We start from the raw sequence: 15351 nt of genomic DNA, 5'->3' as shown, positions 1-15351 counted from the left end.
CAACAATCTGGAGCAGCAAATTGGGTAGCTCGCATACCAATTAGCAGAACAAGAAAACGACTCCGATTCAAATTTTCCTACTCAACCAATTGCTAACTAGCAAGTTTCAGAAGAGTGCTATGTTGGTCAAAGTTTGAGATGGGAAAAAAAACCAACGATAGGATGGAGGAATCTGCATTAGAAGTGCCACCAGCCAGTGACACATGCCCAAAGGAGGAAACAGCGCCAGCTAACCCTAAACTTTTCCCTGAACCTGTTATTCCACAAGTTATTGAGCCACCTATGCCTTTTTCCTAAAGGCTGCCACAGACCACAATAGATCAGCACACTCAAGATTCTATGCAGACACATGCAAAAGTGCACGTTAATCTGCCGTTACGGGATGCAACTGAGAAAGCTCCAAAGCAATCACTAAATTCCAATTTATATGAGGCTCCAAGGCAACCCGCTAAGTAGCAGGAATGCATTAATACTCAAACAGATTGTGATACAGGGCAAATGGGTGGTGATGAGAAAATTTTAAATGCTGTACTGGACAGTACACCAACACAGCCGATCATATTTAGAGAAATTTGGGGAAGTCCTACAAGCAAGCTAAGATCTACATGGGAAAGAAGAAAAAGCTTAATGGCAGCCGCATTCTTCGTCAACAAATTCTACTAGTGCAAAGGTTGTGGGTGTTAAATATAAGGTTCAAGTCAATTCAACAGAGACATAAGCCTCTCTGGAACGGACCCAATTTGATTACAAAGATTCATTCACATAGAAGGGCAGATTTGACAGCTTCAACTTCTAAATTTCAATGCATAATTGATAAACATCAACACATTTCATACCTACTGTTGCTTTATAACGCTGCTAAAGAGTGGTTAATTCTAAAGGAACAAGTGACGTGATCACCAATTTCCTTCCGTTCTGTCTAGCTATAGACATTAACTAAAGCGCTAGTTGGGAGGCAACCCAATTTTTCTAACTCTCTTTTATTTTATTTTCGTTTATTTGGTTTCTTGCCTTTATTTTTTTATATAAAAAAATAATAAGAAAATTGGAAAAAAATATTTGCACTTTTTTAGTTCTTGTCTAATTAGTTTTTTTTTAGTTTTTATTTTTATTTTTGGCCTTTGCAGATTACTTTAGGAGTTGATTTGGTCCTAAATTCCACTGAACGAAATCAAGGCAGCATTGATGCATTCACATCCACAACATTCATCAGAGATTTCATTATTAGTAGTAAAGTGCAGAAATTACACGAATGCAGAAAAGAACGAGGCAGAGTTTAAGAATGCTCACAATACTGGCGATTTGCAAGGCCTCAATGCTAATTGGATCCCTTTTACTCTCTTTCTCACATTTCATTACAAAAAAATTTATTTTACAGACCAAGTTTGGGGGTGGGATCCAAGTAGCACAGCGGTGAGACCGTTGTTCATGACCAAGTTCAGATGCAGATTCATGCGAAAATTTGGTTCAATATTCCTCATATGGCAAACATGCAAAGCACAGACAGAAACCAAGCACATGAGCATAGTGGGCAAATCAAGAGATACATGGATGCATGCATGTAATAGCACAAAGAATAAGACATAATGAATTTGTAGAGCTCTGCATGCATGACGAACAAGCCAACACACTGAGACCACATAGTTGCAGGGATATAGAAGCATACCTTTTCAATGCGGATCCGTGAGTCTCAGTTTCTCCATGGTCTGTATTTCTTCCGCATTTGGGATCCGTGCTAGGTGGTTACATCTCCTTCTCTCTGTCATCTTCGTTGTTTCCGATCAAACACTACAACACAGGAAACACACATGCATTAGGCAATTTTCATTCATTTTTCCCTAATCTAAGCATATGAGACAAAATGGGGATAAAAAAATACCTGTGAGTGTGTCAGACTCAGAGAAGGATGCGATTTGCTGTTTCATCTTCGTAGGCTGAGGGTTTTGTTGCTCGAGGGAACTGGATTTTTGAGACATGGAGGCATCAAGAAGATAAACGAGGACATCGCAGAGGAGTGGTGACTGAACTCGAATGATTTTGGTTTGGACAGGTTCTGAAACGAAGGCCTTCATGGCGCTGGGCTCGAGGTCAGTGAGAACTGAAGATAGCTAAAAGACTCCCCTCTTATTCCCATCCCCTTCCCTCCCCTACTCTCACACTTTGTTTTTTGTCTTATTGTCTCTATAAAAAAGTCAATATAAGATGTTGACGTGACTTAACCGTAATCATTCAAGTGGGAGGGGAGAGAAGGGGAGAGATATTAAGAGGGGATAGAATCCTCCTCCTTGTTAGATGAGCATCTAAAATGCTAAATGGAGCTTATATAGGGGTGTTCTACACCTAATGCCCTAAAGCCCTTGTGGTTTGGGAGTCATTGACCTAAAGCTCGTTACATATGTTGGATAGAAAGCTTAATGGAACTGACATTGCACGACCACGGCTATTATTGAAAGAAAATGTGTGAAAAAAGAAGTTCAAAAATACAAAAAAAAGAAGAAGAAGTTAATATGTGTAAAGTATTAAATAAAAAAAGACGAGTGGTAAGGGTTTTAGTCGAGTCTATTTCTTGGTAGGAATTTTACCATTTGCAAAGGTAGGGATAAAAACACACAAAGTATTTGCAAGAGTACAAGGTTGTCATAGTATAGCAGCTTAAGCAATGTCATTTTCCGCAGGGATTAAATGAATAATTTGTATTTAAACGAATTGTTAGCTAATTATTTAGAACAAAGTTTCGAAAAGGTTGGTTTTGGAATTTAAAATAATAAAAACGAATTTAAATAAAAACAATTAAATAATTGGCAAAGTAAAGAAAGCAAAACACAAAAGTTTTGGAAAACAATTTAAACACTAGGGTTTTGCCGTCACTATTAACAATCCCATGCAATTTTACCAATTACTTATGAATTTCTACATACATGATTTGAAGTAGACCTGTAAACGGGTCGGGTTTATCGGGTTTGGGTAGGGTTCAATCTGATCCGTTAAGTTAACGGGTCACCCGAACCCAACCCGTTAAGCTAGCAGGTCACCCAAACCCGACTTGTTAAACTAACGGGTTACCTGTTTCACCTGTTAACACCCGTTAACAATTATTATTATTATTATTTTTGCATAGAGTTTATTTTTCGTTGTTAAGACTTTACTGAAACTACTAAAACATCCTCAATTAACGGGTCTTAACGGGTCTAACGGGTTGACCCAAAGTGACCCGTTATTTAACGGGTTGTTAACGGGTTCACCTGTTAGCGACCCGACCCGTTAAGCATCCATCTAAATACTAATATTAACGGGTCGGGTCGGGTCTAAAATGCTAGGTCTACTTTGAAGTTTAGGCTTTCCTAATACATATTTTCCTCGTGATGTTCAAGCGAAAATGTATATCTAACATGCAATCTGTCTGTGATGTTCAGATCAAATATAAACATGCAAGACTCATTAAGCTTTGTGAAAACCCTTTGAAAAACCATGCAACCCTTAAGAGCGTGATGTTCGCCTTAAGTGAACTTACAATTACTAATAACAAGAAGCCCTCCTCAATTTCAGGGTGATGCGTTCCAACAGAAATTGCATCAAATTACTTGTCTAAAAACCCTTGTTGATGCACAAAACCGGAGGTCTTGGAATAACCTAAATCCGACTGTGAATCTGTAAGAAATGTAAATAACACAAGGTGTATCGTGATTCACCCTAAGGTTTGGGCTACGTCTACATTGATTATGTATTTATCTGAGAGGTGAGGCTCTGAGAGGGGGTGAAAGGGCCTAGGAATTGGCCCCTTCTAATTGTGAGGGTGATGAGTCATTTTATAGAATAAGGGCTCTTCACTTATTACATATTTGCCCCTTCCTTTATTACATAATTACATGTAAGTCCCCTGAGTATTTGTACGAGATCTAAATACGGAGGCCCTAAATATGGTATAAACAGTAGTCCCCTAAGTCTTCAGTCAATAGAGTCTTTTGGCTGGAGACTTGAAATTCAGTCCATGTATGGGCCGAAGTAACTAGATGTTGCCTTGAACTAATGCTTGATATGAGGCGGTGCTCAATCTGAAATGATGTTCAACTAGAAGTAGCACATGCTGCGAGACTGCTCGACTCGTGGCTTATGTTGCCTTTGTTGGCTCGGCTTATGGCGTTGAAGGTGAAGGAGTCCCTTTTATAGAATAAGGGCTCGCTCATCAATACATGAATGATGGGCTAGAGTTGATGCTTTCTAATGATGGTGAAGGAGTCCCTTTTATAGAATAAGGGCTCGCTCCTCAATACATAAGTGATGGGTTAGGAGTGATGCTCGCGGTGAGGTGGTTGCTCAGCTGGCGGCGATGCTCTCTAATGATGGTGAGGGAGTCCCTTTTATAGAATAAGGGCTCGCTCCTCAATACATGAATAATGGGCTAGAGTTGATGTTCGCAGCAAGACGGTTGCTCAATAGGCGGCGATGCTCTCTAATGATGGTGAGGGAGTCCCTTTTATAAAAATAAGGGCTCGCTCCTCAATACATGAATAATGGGCTAGAGTTGATGCTCTCTAATGATGGTGAGGGAGTCATTTTTATAGAATAAGGGCTTGCTCCTCAGTACATAAATAATGGGCTAAGTCCCCCAAGTATTTTTCATGAGGCCCAGTTGAGGCCCAATATATGGTACATAATGTAGTCCCTCAAGTCTTCAGTCAATAGAGTCTGTTGGCTGAAGACTTCAAATTGAATCCATGAATGGGCCGAAGTGGCAGTTGTTCGGAGGCGGTATGTGTATACCCTGCACTGAAGCTTTGTAGGTGAAACTCTGCAAGTGAAGCTTTGAAGCTGGAGCTCTGTAAATGAAGCTTTTGAAGCTAGAGCTTTTGTAAATGTAGCTTTTGAAGCTAGAGCTCTGTAAATGAAGCTTTTGAAGCTAGAGCTTTTGTAAATGAAGCTTTTGAAGTTAGAGCTCTGTAAATGAAGCTTTTGAAGCTAGAGCTTTTGTAAATGAATCTTTTGAAGCTGATTGACATGAGTGATGCTCATGAATGTTTATGTTGATTGATATGAGTGATGCTCATGGATGTTGACATGAGTGATGCTCATGGATGTTGACATGAATGATGGTCATAAATGTTTATGTATGATTATCATGAGTGATGCTCATGAATGTTTATGTATGAATGACATGAGTAATGCTCATGTATAATTTGGAGTACTGGGCGTACTTTTGATCACCTGGTTGGTGGCATGAAGGAGAGTACGGTTTGTACATTTCATCACCTGGTTGGTGGCATGAATGGCTTGTTGCCAAATGATATTAGAATACGGGTTGTACATTTCATCACCTGGTTGGTGGCATGAATGGCTAGTTGCCAAATGATATTAAAGTACGGGTTATACATTTCATCACCTGGTTGGTGGTAATAGCGGCAGGTTGCCAAATAATTTTGGAAGTACTGGGCGTACTTTTGATCACCTGGTTGGTGATGTTAGAGGGCCTGACTCTTTTGGGCATATGGGCCTTCGCCCTTTACATGACATTCTAGCCCATTACTTTGGGCTTGTCGTTTTATTTTATTTTATTTTTATCTTATTTTATTTTATTTTTTATTATTACCTTCTGATGGGATTTATACAGATGTCTCCGAAAAAAAATAAAATAAATCACATCATACGAAAACAAGAAAAGTAGATCACATCATTTTGGTGAGGTGTTTATTCCTTGCTTTTGCTTTCTCTTTTGCTTTCTCTTTTCTTTTCTGCTTTTCTTGATCTTCTTTTCATTTTTCTGCTGCACTTAATGGGCAGCCATGTTTTCTGAGCACATGACTGCACATCATTATGTTCCTCTTGCGCAGTTCCAGACTTCAAATCATTATGTTCCTCATTGAATCGGGGACTGATAACCCCACACCTGTTCAGCCTTTCTTTTCTTTTTTGTTAGATCAGCGCGACAAAACATGTTAGCACATGCAAAAAGTTATTCCCTTTGGTGGACGAACCCTCAATTTCTGAAAACGTTCCTGGTGGGTCATGGGTAAAACAAACACACCTGGTGGGTCATGGGCAAAGCATGCTAGTTCTTGAATCTGCTTCTCTAGCCCTCCGATTCCACCGCACCTTTCTCACTCAGTCTCTTTTTCTTTTCACTTTGGGTTGTCTGCACCAAAACAGAGCCTTTGGGATTGAGGGTAAATTCCACATTCACCGCAGGAGGAATTAACACAAGAACCGGGAAGAATTTTAGGCAATTCGAGCTCTTCCCTTGATTTCAAACCGGAAGGATTGGGCCAGCCCGGACCCCAACAAACAATTGAAGAATTCATGGTGGTTAATCCACAAACGAAATCCGACCCAGAAGCAATTACTGCATAGAAAGACTCGTGGAGCTCGCGCACCACCTCATTGTTCCTCACAGCATCCCAAACCGCTATATCAGAGGACAATGTCATCACCATTCTCTGCATAGAAGACTTAGTCTGCAAGAGATGGAAAGCATCATAAACTCTCTCAACACCGTGATACTGCAACATTTTTGAATTATTAGAAAGATAGGCAGAAGGCTCAATCCAATCTAATTCTGACCCAGCTGAAGCGAGTACTGTGTGCTCAGATACGACACCTTAGCACGAACAGGAGGATTTTTTGCCTTAAGTACATGTGCTACAGATCCATCCCTGATAGTAAAAATATCAGAAAGTGATAGAGACTAGGAGGTCGGGCCGTCGTGTTTGAGAAAAACTGGTCCATGCTCAGCCAAATCCAGACCCATTTGATCGTACAGTGTGGACCTCCGCTCCTTGTTTGAAATTAAAGAATTGGAGGCAGAGGTGGACTTGCTTGAGGAGTCGGAGTTTTGGAGAGCCATTTGGAAGAGAGAGTAGAAGATCCCGCGCTCATAAACTCGTTGTCCACCGTCGAGCTCGACTCCGAGCATTCTCCGCCGCCTTGAACCTCCAGCCGCTAAAAGCTGGTTGGAATTCTTACCAGCGGCAGTCGAAAGAAAACGAGATCCCCATTTTCAATCATATCCTCTTTGAAGCTGGTGCATATTTGAGTGTTTGCAGATTCAAAATCGTATGTGATGCCGGTGCATAAGCTGACGGGGGAGCGCATGACGTCCATGGAGATGGAGCAGCGGAAGAGGTTAGGGACGGTGATCCCGCGCTCATATACGTTTTGGAAAATAATTTAAACACTAGGGTTATGCCGTCACCGTTAACAATTCTATGCAATTTTACCAATTACTTATGAATTTCTACATACATGCTTTGAAGGTTAGGCTTTCCTAATACATATTTTCCTCGTGATGTTCAAGCGAAAATGTATATCTAACATGCAATCTGTCTGTGATGTTCAGATCAAATATAAACATGCAAGACTCATTAAGCTTTGTGAAAACCCTTTAAAAAACCATGCAACCCTTAAGAGAGTGATGTTTGCCTTAAGTGAACTTACAATTACTAATAACAAGAAGCCCTCCTCAATTTCAGGGTGATGCGTTCCAATAGAAATTGCATCAAATTACTTGTCTAAAAACCCTAATGGTCGCGAATCACTAAGACAATTAGATAGTTTAATCGCGGTGATTAATAATTCAAAGCAAGCATAAGAAAATTAATAAAATCACATATTCATGCTAAGGCTTATGGCTTTGCCCTAGCAAAAGAACTAGTTACGAATAATCATAATAAAAACTAAAGAAAATATCATTAAATAGAAAAATGATTAAAAACACCTTCAAGGTAAAAAGTTTGAAGTTCTCCAAAAGAATGCATCTCCTCCTAATGTTGTGTCCCCCCAACCCTAATGGCTAAATATCTTGATTTATACTACTTCAAATTAAAACCCTACCTAGAAAGGTCTTAGAATAATACTAGGAAACCAAATAAATTAAAATAAATCAGGAAACATAATCCTAATAAAATATGGGAAATCTGTCCAGCCACAAATCAGTCACATTTTTGGACTTCCAAGGCTCTAAAACAGGCCCAAAATGACTTGAGTTAAATATTAGGACCTCCTCTTCAAGTTCCAAGAAGAGCCCAAATTCAAAATCCATCATCTTCTAGCCCAAAAGTTGCAAATAAGCTCTGTAGCCTAATCTGCCAGCACCGAGCGCTGGGCATAAATTAATTCGCCACGATCAGATCCTTCGAGATAAAATTATGAAATTTTGATACAATATTCTTGACAGATCCAGGAACCTTCCCCAATTGGAATCACTAAAAAATCCCACCGTTTGATTACTTTATGCTCAGAACAAATTCCCATGTCCTACATTAAAAACACATTGTAAAGCATCAAAATCTCACCAAAATAATAATCAAAATATACCAAGAATAGAGAATAATATATAGTATAAAATCGACTCATCAAGGACCATGGATCTGTTAATAATGGAGCAAGGAGTGAAGCTTGTGAGCACTGCTTTGGTCAACAAAACCCTTGATAAATTGGGGGTTAGAAACATTCTGAGATCTTCTTGGAAGGAGTTGGGCTAGGTGGAAGTGAAGTGGGTCAGGGATAACACCTACATTATCACTGTTTAAGACGAAGACACGGCTGCAAGAATTCTAAACCAGCTCCCATGGGCAATAATGAAATAGAACTTCTCTGTAAAAAAATGGCCACATGAGCTAGCACTGGAGGAAGTTCGGACGGAGTTGGTGCCATTTTGGGTCCAAATAAGAGGTGTCCCACTATACCTTAACTCGGTGGAGAATGTTAGAAGGTTGGTTGAAAAAATTGGGGAGGTTGAGGAGATAGAAGATCCAGGAAAAGCCAGAGGGTTCCTCAGGGTGAAAGTAATAATTAACACGGCAAACCCTTTCACTAATAGGTGTTGTCTTCCAAGAAAGAATCACAGTGATACATAGATTGAGTTTTGCTACGAAAGGCTATAAGACTTTTGTTATAGGTGTGGAAGGATTGGACATTCGAACAATAAGTGTTCATTTGAACCAACAAAAGGAGGTGCAGTTAGGTACGGGGATTGGACGAAAGCGTCTCTTATTCGTGAGTATGTGGAGACACCTAAACCCTTGGCGATTACATTGGAAGAAAGATGATGGGCGGGTGGGGTAAGGGTAGGAACCCGGTCTAATCAGCAGCAAAAGGAGGAAAATGCACATGAGAATGACAACTTGGAACGGACCAAGGATAGTGAAACTCAAGAATCGATGGTGGTTATGAAGGAAAAAGGAAAAGGAAAAAGATGGCATAGTAAAAAAGCCAACCGTTACAATTGAAGAAATACAAGAGGAGAATATGAATCTAGGTGGAGAGAGGGTGACAGCTCCCTTGACGGGAACTTACACACAACTTGCAAAGTAGAAGGAGGAGCTAGTTATAGAGGGGACATTTGAGGAGAGCTATACGGGTTGCCATGAGATGGGGAGGGGAAGTAGCTTTAGAAGAGAGATGGATATATAAGAGCAAGAGATGATGCACTCATCACAGAAGAAAGCCAAATGTGAGGAGATTAATAGGAGCACAAAGAAGAGAAAAGAGAGAGCCGCAGAGAAGTTGAGAAGGATGAGCATAAGGGACAGATGCTTGATGATGGAGAGAACAATCTATGCGGAGGAGAGAAACTGCAGGAAATCCTGATAGAGTATCAAGATATGTGGGACTACATGGAGGATATTTCTGCGGTGAGGAAGAAGTCCTTGGTAGAAAAGGAAGCGATAAGTCAATCTCGGGGCGGTGGTGGCTGGCCTTCAACATTCGTACGTTTGCCATGATACATCTATTTTGGAACTGCTGTGGTCTTGGTTAGGACGTGGTAGTTCGGGCCTTACATGGGCTCATCAGGAAATATAGGCCCTTTATGATCTTTCTATCGGAAATGAAAATGAATGATCATAGAATCGTAGGTGTGAGGCGGTGTATATGGTATTCGAATGGTTTCAATGTGGATTCGGTAGGGAGAGCAGGTTGCTTGAGTCTATGGTGGGAAGATTCAATCACAGTGGAAGTAATGGAATCCTCGAAACACTTTATTGATGCTAGATGCAGTTTCAGTGACTCCTATGGTGTTTTTCGATTCACAGAAGTTTATGGAACTTCTTACTGGAGAGGGATAATTCAGAAATTTAGCCCAGAAAATATCCTTCGGATATGTGGAGGTGATTTTAATGAATTATTATGGGATTGGGAAAAGTTGGGTGGAGTAAAAGTGAGATACAATAGAACTCGGTACTTAGAGGATTTCATGAGTAAAATGGATGACGAGAAATGGGCAATTGGTAGAAGCTTGACTTGATTGGGGGTTAGTTAACAGACATTGGTAGTCATTATGGCCAAACACCATTGCCACTCATGGCACAGTGCTGGGATCTAACCATTGCCCTATTTTGGTCCAGTGTGAACCGAATGAGGTGAGAAGGAAGAAAATCTTTCGATTTGAGGCTTTCTGGGCCAAGGAAGCTGATTGTGTTGAGGTAGTAAAAAGGAGTTGGGAGGTGAGGTGGAATTGAGATAGTATGGGTATGAATAGCTAGAATCAGAAGATTAACGACTACCGTGATAAGTTGTTAAGATGGAGTAGAGGAAAATTCAAACAAAGGGGTAGACAAATTGAGGAGATGATGGAGAAACTTGGGTCACTTGAAGAGGATTGAGGAGGCAATGCTCACGAGATCGAAATGCTTATGAAAAGGGTGGACCGGTTGTGGAGTCAAGAAGCTTCTGGCGACAAAGGTCAAGAATAAAATGGCTACAAGTGGGGGATGCCAATATTTCATTCTTCTATCAATCCACTATGCAAAGATGAAGGCAGAACAAAGTAGTTTATCTAAAGGATGGTAGCAGGGAATGGGTTGACAACCCACGAGTGGTTCGGAGCATCATTGACATCCATTTAATCAACCTATTTACTTCGATAAGATAGAGGGAGTGGGGTTTAGTTTTGGATTGCATCACCCCCAAAGTCATAGAGGAGATGAATGAGACCCTCACAACGTTGGTTTCGGTGGAGGAAATTAAGGATGTAACTTTAAAGATGGGGGTCTGAAGCCCCCAAGTCCCAATGGTTTTCAGGGTATATTCTACCACTCTTACTGGGATATCATTGTGAAGGATATGAATGAGTTAATTGAAGACTTGATGAATGGTAGACAGAACCCCAACTGCCTGAATGCTACTCATGCGGTGTTGATCCCCAAGGTACAAAACCAGGAAAATGTAAATCAGTTCTGCCATATCCGCTTGTCCAACTACTCATACAAGGTTCTTTCAAAGGTGATGGCAAACTGGCTAAAGCAACTTATGCCAACCTTGATCTCCACAACGCAAAATGCGTTTGTAGCAGGAAGACAAATTCAAGATAACATTGGTATCGCGCACGAGATATTCCACTTTCTCAAGCTGAGGAAAACAAAAAGGAAGTTCAAACTTGGAATCAAGCTGGATATGCATAAAGCTTATGACCGTGTTGAGTGGGATTTCTTAATGACGGTGATGGAAAAAATGGGGTTTGATAATAGATGGAAAAATCTCATTATGAGATGTATATCATCAGTGAATTTGGCCATTCTCCTCAATGGTTAACCTGGCTCTAAATTTGCTCTTTCATGAGGCCTTCGTCAAGGAGACCCTTTGTCCCCTACTTATTTTTATTGGTGAGTGAGGCATTATCATTACTTATGTAGTAGGCAAGTGAGACGAAGAAAATTGAAGGGGTGCAAATGAACCATAATGGTTTGGTCATATCTCATTTATTTTTTGCGGATGATACACTTATTTTTCTAAAGGCGGAGAAAGATAATTGCAAAAATCTTGTTCGAATAATTGATGAGTATTGCTCTGTGTCGGGGCAACAAGTTAACTTATATAAGTCAAATGTGTTCTTCGGAAGAAATGTACCAGTGGTTTTGGCAGATGAGTTAACTGGTATTCTGGGAATGGAAAAGGTGGAAAACCCCGGGGTGTACCTGGGAGTTCCAGCTTCAGGGTCGATCAAAGAAATGTGGGCTGGCTTATGTGACAGGGCATCTATTGGGGAAAATACAAGGTTGGAAGAAGTTTACTATATCAGCTGCATGAAGAGAAGTGTTGATCAAGGTTGTGGCACAAGCTATTCTGGCATATCTGATGAACCTTTTTAAATTCCCCACGACATTCTGTAAGGAGTTAGATGTTATGATAGCTGACTTTTGGTGGGGGCAAACAAAAAGAGAACACCAGAACCATTGAGTATCTAAAGAGAAACTGTGCAGGTTAAAAGCTGATGGAGGGCTTGGGTTAAGAAATTTTGTGGATTTTAATGATGCCCTTTTGGCAAAGCAATGTTGGAGATTAATTTATGAGCCGAACTCTAAGTGGGTTGAGGTTTTTAAAGCACATTATTTCCCCAATTGCTCGCTCCTCAATGCGAAACGAGATATATTGCTTGGAGGAGCACATTGGTAGATTATGAATGGTAGAGATATGGGAGTTTTGATCGATAAATGGATTCCTTCCATTCACTTTGGGACGACCAAAGCCGAAGGGAGAGGTAAGAGTCAACCCCAACACCAGGGTGAACTAACTAATATGTCTAGAGAATGGTGAATGGAACATTGACTTCTTACAACCAATTGTATCAGAAGAGGATTATGGTGCGATGCTCGAGGTTTTGATAGGTGACCCGGAACTTCAGGACAGGTTGGTGTGACCATTTGAAAAAAAGGGAATTTTTTCTGTCAAATCGGGATACCATTGGGTTGTTTCTAAGAGACCAACTCCTGGAAGCCCCTAGCCATCATCCTCTGCTTCCATTCCCAGCTCTCTTTGGAAGGTTATCTGGAAATTGCAAACAACACCAAAAATTTGGTGTTTCATGTGGAAATCCCTTCATTAGCCATTGCAACCATGGAGAATTTATTCAATAGAAGATCAGCGTAATCACATGTATGCCCATTATGTAATACTCACGAGGAGTTGGTGGAGCACTTGTTCATCCTATGTCCTGAGGTAGAATTGGTTTGGTTTGGTGGTGCTCTCAACTTGAAAATTAACCGAGATCAGATTACTACTTGGGCAGATTGGCTCATAGACATATTTGGGATTGCTGGAGGGTTTAAGCCAAAGGTTAACATGAAGATTTCCAATATCGACTTCACATGTTGGTAAATTTGGAAGGCCAGATGCAATGTGCTTTTCAATCAAGTTTCGGTTAACCCAAGACAGGTTGTTATCTCAATTTCCAACATGGCAGTTGCCTTTACTGAAGCATCGAGCTCATTAATCAACACCTCTCGGCTCAGCAACCCAGCCGCTGATGCGGTCTAGTGGACTCCGCCTTGTCTGGAGTTTATAAAAATCAACGTGGATGCCAGTTAGATGCCAAATTTGAGATTTGGTTTTGCATGTGTGGTTACTCAAGATACGAAAGGGAATTTCATGGCAGCATGTAGATACAAGATTAATGCAAATAATGTAGCTATGGTGGAGGTAAAGGCGATTCTCCATAGTGTGAGTTGGGTATCTCCCGGGGTTGGACTTTCGTGATTATTCAGTCTGATTCGTTGGATTTTATTGCTAGCCTCAGGAATATGCCAACTCTTGGCAGTTGGGAAGCCTTTCCCATTCTCATGAAATGCAAAAGATTGGGGGATACTTTTCAAACTTGTCGTTAGTCTTGGATCCCAAGATTGGCTAATCGTGCGGCGGACTTCATGGCGTCAAGACAATGTAGGGAGATGTGTGATGTTATTTGGGTTGATCCACCCCCATCTTCCTTTGTTCATGTACTATGTAATGATGGACTCCCATGCCTTGCCTAAACCCCCTCGGTAGTGTGAGTGGTGACGTTTTTAGCATTTGGTGCGGCATCTTCAACTCTTGGACCCCTCACATACCCACTTGTTTATGATGTTTTTCAGCTGTTTGCCTTGCTGTAAGCTTTCTGTGTATCTTTCTGGCATCTTTGCCCTGGTTTTTATGGATTCCAGTTTACCAAAAAAAAAGAAAAATATCGGATAATATTATATTTTAGGTAGAAAGAAAAACATTCAAACATACTATATTTTGAACAAAATTTCCCTCATTTCTGATGATGAGAAAGTTCGCATTTTTCACTAATGTGACGTTAATGATAATTTCAACTATGTTGTGGCTTATTTTAATTCCAATCTGATAGGGAGAGAGAGGCCGACGATACAGAGAGAGGATAAAGAGATATGTGTTTGTAGGGTTGTGTAGAGGACGTGTGATTCCCCTTACGCAATGCCTTTATTTATAGTAATAAGGGATGGAATAATCCTTCTCCTCCAAGGAATACAAGTCCTAATAGGGACAAATAACTAGTATGAAATCCAATCTAGGATTTATACAATCACACTTAAATATTAAGTTTATAACACTCCCCCTTGAGTGTGTAAATACTCAAGTAGATTCGGTATCATGTAGAGTTGAGGAAGTCGACTCATCGACACTGATTCTAGGAACACGTTAGTCTCAAAGTAAAGTAGGAACTTGTATAAGGAACTAAGTTTCACAAAAAACCCAACAGCTATGGTAAAACCCAAGTAGGGACAAAAACCCTTAGTCTAAGGAAAAATGCGTGAAAAATGCAAAATGAAATGAAACGTCCACGGGACGTCATTAGGAATATGATCAACCCAAGGTGGGTGTTTCATCAAAACCTCATTCAATAGCAAAAACCCAAAGGGAAAAATGCTCCTAATCGTAGGAAAAATAGTACATTAAGATCAAGTAAGTATACTTCAGGATACTCCCTCTGAGTTCGACATAATTCCTAAGAGAACTAACTATGTTACAACTCAAAAAGTTTACGCATACCAATTCTTTGAACAAGCTTCTGAAACGTCACATTCAGTAGTGTTTTGGTGAAGAGGTCAGGCAGATTGTCTTGTGAACGGATTTGTATGACTTCAATCTTCTGATGCTCTTGCTATTGATGTGAAAAGAAGAACTTCGGTGTAATGTGCTTGGTGTTGTCTTCTTTGATGTAACCCTTCTTGAGTTGTTCGATGCATGCTGTGTTGTCTTTATAGATCATCGTCAAGATGTCAATGACAGGGTAAAGATCACAGGAGCTTCGAATATGGCCCACAACTGCCTTCAGCCAGAAGCATTCCCGAGTTGCTTCATGTAAGGCAAGAATTACAACATGGTTAGATGAAGTGGCAACTAAGGTCTGTTTAGTTGACCTCCAAGAGATTGCGGTGCCTCCATGAGTAAAGACATAACCCGTTGAGAACAAGCATTTTTCGGGTCTGATAAGTATCCTACGTCAGCATAAACAACAAGGCGAGAATCGATTTGAGATAAGGAGGTGCCTTATCAGTCGCGGATTCGTAAGGATAGAACAAGCCCAAATCCATAGTACCCTTAAGGTAACGAAATATGTCTTTAATACTAGTCCAGTGTCTGTGT

The sequence above is a fragment of the Malus sylvestris genome, chromosome 5, assembly GCF_916048215.2.
Source record: "Malus sylvestris chromosome 5, drMalSylv7.2, whole genome shotgun sequence".
Classification (NCBI taxonomy): domain Eukaryota; kingdom Viridiplantae; phylum Streptophyta; class Magnoliopsida; order Rosales; family Rosaceae; genus Malus; species Malus sylvestris.
Note: the sequence above shows the minus strand (reverse complement) of the source record.